Consider the following 6,150-nt stretch of genomic DNA (forward strand, 5'->3'; position numbering starts at 1 on the left):
AGACAGTAGTATACTGGTTAAACAAGAGTTAGGAGTCTGGAGAGACTAACAGACAGACAGTAGTATACTGGTTAAACAAGAGTTAGGAGTCTGGAGGGACCAACAGACAGACAGTAGTATACTGGTTAAACAAGAGTTAGGAGTCTGGAGAGGCCAACAGACAGACAGTAGTATACTGGTTAAACAAGAGTTAGGAGTCTGGAGGGACCAACAGACAGACAGTAGTCAATCAAATCAATCAAATGTATTTATAAAGCCCTTCTTACATCAGCTGATGTCACAAAGTGCTGTACAGAAACTCAGCCTAAAACCCCAAACAGCAAGCAATGCAGGTGTAGAAGCAAGGTGGCTAGGAATAACTCCCTAGAAAGGCCAGAACCTAGGAAGAAACCTAGAGAGGAACCAGGCTATGAGGGGTGGCCAGTCCTCTTCTGGCTGTGCCAGGTGAAGATTATAACAGAACATGGCCAAGATGTTCAAATGTTCATAGATGATCAGCAGGGTCAAATAATAATAATCACAGTGGTTGTAGAGGGTGCAACAGGTCAGCACCTCAGGAGTAAATGTCAGTTGGCTTTTCATAGCCGATCATTCAGAGTATCTCTACCACTCCTGCTGTCTCTAGAGAGTTGAAAACAGCAGGTCTGGGACAGGTAGCAGGTCCGGTGAACAGGTCAGGGTTCCATAGCCGCCAGAACAGTTGAAACTGGAGCAGCAGCACGGCCAGGTGGACTGGGGACAGCAAGGAGTCATCATGCCAGGTAGTCCTGAGGTATGGTCCTAGGGCTCAGGTCCTCAGAGAGAGAAAGAGAGAATTAGAGAGAGCATACTTAAATTCACACAGGACACCGGATAAGACAGGAGAAATATAACAGACTGGCCCTAGCCCCCCGACACATAAACTACTGCAGCATAAATACTGGAGGCTGAGACAGGAGGGGTCAGGAAACACTGTGGCCCCATCCGATGATTACCCCGGACAGGGCCAAACAGGCAGGATATAACCCCACCCACTTTGCCAAAGCGCAGCCCCCACACCACTAGAGGGATATCTTCAACCACCAACCTACCATCCTGAGACAAGGCAGAGTATAGCCCACAAAGATCTCCGCCACGGCACAACCCAAGGGGGGACGCCAACCCGGACAGGAAGATCACGTCAGTGACTCAACCCACTCAAGTGAAGCACCCCTCCTAGGGATGGCATGGAAGAGCACCAGTAAGCCAGTGACTCAGCCCCTGTAATGGGGTTTGAGGCAGAGAATCCCAGTGGAGAGAGGGGAACCGGCCAGGCAGAGACAGCAAGGGCGGTTCGTTTCTTCAGTGCCTTTCCGTTCACCTCATACTCCTGGACCAGACTACCCTCAATCATAAGACCTACTGAAGAGGTGAGTCTTCAATAAAGACTTAAAGAAAGCCCTGCCTCCAGCTGTTTGCTTAGAATTTTAGGGACAATTAGGAGGCCTGCGTCTTGTGACCGTAGCGTACGTGTAGGTATGTATGGCAGGACCAAATCGGAGAGATAGGTAGGAGCAAGCCCATGTAATGCTGTGTAGGTTAGCAGTAAAACCTTGAAATCAGCCCTAGCCTTAACAGGAAGCCAGTGTAGAGAGGCTAGCACTGGAGTAATGTGATCACATTTTTGGGTTCTAGTCAGGATTCTAGCAGCCGTGTTTAGCACTAACTGAAGTTTATTTATTGCTTTATCCGGGTAGCCAGAAAGTAGAGCATTGCAGTAGTCTATCCTAAAAAAGCATGGATTAATTTTTCTGCATCATTTTTGGACAGAAAGTTCTTGATTTTTGCAATGTTACGTAGATGGAAAAAAGCTGTCCTTGAAACAATCTTGATAAGTTCGTTAAAAGAGAGATCAGGGTCCAGAGTAACGCCGAGGTCTTTCACAGTTTTATTTGAGATGACTGTACAACCATCAAGAATAATTGTCAGATTCAACAGAAGATCTCTTTGTTTCTTGGGACCTAGAACAAGCATCTCTGTTTTGTCCAGGTTTAAAAGTAGAACGTTTGCAGCCATCCACTTCCTTATGTCTGAAACACAGGCTTCCAGAGTAGGCAATTCTGGGGCTTCACCATGTTTCATCAAAATGTACAGCTGTGTATTGTCCGCATAGCAGTGAAAGTTAACATTATGTTTCCGAATGACATCCCCAAGAGGTAAAATATATAGAAAAACAATTGTGGTCCTAAAACGGAGGCTTGAGGAACACTGAAATGTACAGTTGATTTGTCAGAGGACAAACCATCTACAGAGACAAACTGATATCTTTCTGACAGATAAGATCTAAACCAGGCCAGAACTTGCCCGTGTAGACCAATTTGGGTTTCCAATCTCTCCAAAAGAATGTGGTGATCGATGGTATCAAAGGCAGCACTAAGGTCTAGGAGCACGAGGACAGATGCAGAGCCTCGGTCTGACGCCATTAAAAGGTCATTTACCACCTTCACAAGTGCAGTCTCAGTGCTATGATGGGGTCTAAAACCAGACTGAAGCATTTTGTATACATTGTTTGTCAGGAAGGAAGTGAGTTGCCGTGCAACAGCTTTTTCAAAACTTTTTGAGAGGAATGGGAGATTCGATATAGGCTGATGGTTTTTTATATTTTCTGGGTCAAGTTCTGTTTTTTTCAAGAGAGGCTTTATTACTGCCACTTTTAGTGAGTTTGGTACACATCCGGTGGATAGAGAGCCATTTATTATAGTCAATATAGGAGGGCCAAGCACAGGAAGCAGCTCTTTCAGTAGTTTAGTTGGAATAGGGTCCAGTAGGCAGCTTGAAGGTTTGGAGGCCATGATTATTTTCAGCAATATGTCAAGAGATATAGTATTAAAAACTTGAGTGTCTGCCTTGATCCTAGGTCCTGGCAGTGTTGTGTAGACTCAGGACAACTGAGCTTTGGAGGAATACGCAGATTTAAAGAGGAGTCCGTAATTTGCTTTCTAATGATCATGACCTTTTCGTCAAAGAAGTTCATGAATTTATCTCTGCTGAAGTGAAAGCCATCCTCTCTTGGGGAATGCTGCTTTTGCGACAGTATCAAAAATACATTATGGATTGTTCTTATTCTCCTCAATTAAGTTGGAAAAATAGGATGATCAAGCAGCAGTGAGGGCTCGTCGATACTGTACAGTACCGTCTTTCCAAGCTAGTCGGAAGACTTCCAGTTTGGTGTAGCACCATTTCCGTTCCAATTTTCTGGAAGCTTGCTTCAGAGCTCGGGTATTTTCTGTATACCAGGGAGCTAGTTTCTTATGACAAATGTTTTTTGTTTTTAGGGGTGCGACTGCATCTAGGGTATTACGCAAGGTTAAATTGAGTTCCTCAGTTAGGTGGTCAACTGATTTTTGTACTCTTGTCCTTGGGTAGGTGGAGGGAGTCTGGAAGGGCATCTAGGAATCATTGGGTTGTCCGAGAATTTATAGCATGGCTTTTGATGATCCTTGGTTTGGGTCTGAGCAGATTATTTGTTGCAATTGCAAACGTAATACAAGGGTGGTCCGATAGTCCACGATTATGAGGAAAAACATTAAGATCCACAACATTTATTCCATGGGACAAAACTAGGTTCAGAGTATGACTGTGGCAGTGAGTAGGTCCGGAGACATGTTGGACAAAACCCACTGAGTCGATGATGGCTCCGAAAGCTTTTTGGGGTGGGTCTGTGGACTTTTCAATGTGAAAATTAGCCACCAAAAATTAGAATATTATCTGCCATGACTACAAAGTCCGATAGGAATCCAGAGAACTCAGTGACGAATGCTGTATATGGCCCAGGAGGCCTGTTAACAGTAGCTATAAAAAGTGATTGAGTAGGCTGCATAGATTTCATGACTAGAAGCTCAAAAGACGAAAACCCAGTCGTTTTTAAAAATGCTTTATTTGCTATCGTAAATGTTAGCAACACCTCCGCATTTGCGGGATGTGTGGGGGTTATGGTCACTAGTGTAACCAGGAGCTCAGGCCTCATTCAACACAGTAAATTCATCAGGCTTAAGCCATGTTTCAGTCAGGCCAATCACATCAAGATTATGATCAGTGATTAGTTAATTGACTATAACTGCCTTGGAAGTGAGGGATCTAACATTAAGTAGCCCTATTTTGAGATGTAAGATATCACAATGTCTTCCAATAATGACAGGAATGGAGGAGGTCTTTATTCCAGTGAGATTGCTAAAGTGAACACCGCCATGTTTAGTTTTGCCCAACCTAGATCGAGGCACAGACACGGTCTTAATGGGATAGCTGAGCTGACTCCACTAAGCTGGCAGGCTGGCTAACAGCCTGCTGCTTGGCCTGCACCCTATCTCATTGTGGAGCTAGAGGAGTTATAGCCCTGTCTATGTTCGTAGCAATAAGATGAGAGCACCCCTCCAGCTAGGTTGGAGTCAATCACTCCTCAGCAGGCCAGGCTTGGTCCCGTTTGTGGGTGAGTCCCAGAAAGAGGGCCAATTATCTACAAATTCTATCTTTTGGGAGGGGCAGAAAACAGTTTTCAACCAGCGATTGAGTTGTGTCTCTGGCCCTCTCTCTAACTGGGAGGGGGCCAGAGACAATTACTCGATGCCGACACATCTTTCTAGCTGATTTACACGCTAAAGCTATGTTGTGCTTGGTGACCTCTGACTGTTTCATCCTAACATTGTTGGTGCTGATGTGGATAACAACATCCCTATACTCGGCAGTTTTAGCCAACACCATCTTCAGATTAGCCTTAACGTCGGTAGCCCTGCCCCCTGGTAAACAGTGTATGATCGCTGGATGATTCGTTTTAATGTCACGTTCCTGACCTATTTCTGTTAGTTTGTTGTATGTGTTAGTTGGTCAGGACGTGAGTTTGGGTGGGCATTCTATGTTTTCTGTTTCTATGTGTTTATGGGTTGCCTGGTATGGCTCTTAATTAGAGGCAGGTGTTTGGCGTTCCTCTAATTAAGAGTCATATTTAGGTAGGTGTTTTCACAGTGTTCGTTGTGGGTGGTTGTCTCCTGTGTCCGTGTTTGTCGCACCATACGGGACTGTTCGGTTTGTTTTGTTCATAGTCATTGTTATGTGTAGGCTATTTTCCCTGTTCGTGCGTTCTCGTGTGTTATGTGAGTCCGTCGTCCAGGTCTGTCTATACCGTTTGTTGTTTTGTTAGTTAATTAGTCTAGTTCGTGTTTTCGTGTTTTCTTGAATAAATTATGTCTTCAAACTCCGCTGCATTTTGGTTCAATCCCTGCTCCTCTTCTGATGAAGAGGAAGAGGAAAACCGTTACATTTAAGTCTAATACTGCGGGTAATGGAGTCGCCAATGACTAGGGTTTTCAATTTGTCAGAGCTAATGGTGGGAGGCTTCGGCATCTCAGACCCCATAACGGGAGTAGAGACCAGAGAAGGCTCGGCCTTTGACTCCAACCCGTTGCTTAATGGGGAGAACCGATTGAAAGTTTCTGTCGGCTGAATGAGCGACACCGGTTGAGCATTCCTACAGCATTTCCTTCCAGAAGCCATGAGAAAATTGTCCGGCTGCGGGGACTGTGCGAGGGGATTTATACTACTATCTGTACTTACTGGTGGCACAGCCGCTGTTTCATCCTTTCCTACACTGAAATGACCCTTGCCTAACGATTGCGTCTGAAGCTGGCCTTGCAGCACAGCTATCCTCGCCATATAGTTCTCCTGTATATTATGATTACAGCGACTGCAAGTAGAAGGCATCGTGTTAATGTTACTACTTAGCTTCGGTTGGTGGAGGTCCTGACGAACCACGTCCAGATAAAGCGTCCGGGGTGAAAAAGTTGAATGAAAAAAGTCGTGCGAGGGAAAAACAAAAAATATAAACGGTAACTAAAAACCGTTAAGTTGGCAGGTAGCAAAGTAAGGTTAGCAACAAACCACACAGCAGCACGTAAACAAGTCTACTGGTTAAACTAGTTAGGAGTCTGGAGGGACCAACAGACAGACAGTAGTCTACTGGTTAAACTATTAGGGGTACTTCGTTTTGACACTGGACTGGTAGATTAAATCCCTGTTCCTCTCTAGCGTAGCCAGGCATGTCGATTAGGATTCATCCATCTTCTCTGTGTCACGGTTAACACATTTAGATTCACCCAAACTGACTCACCCTTTCTCCCCCAACTCTTTTCTCTATCTATA

The sequence above is a fragment of the Salvelinus fontinalis genome, chromosome 1 (assembly GCF_029448725.1).
Source record: "Salvelinus fontinalis isolate EN_2023a chromosome 1, ASM2944872v1, whole genome shotgun sequence".
NCBI lineage: Eukaryota > Metazoa > Chordata > Actinopteri > Salmoniformes > Salmonidae > Salvelinus > Salvelinus fontinalis.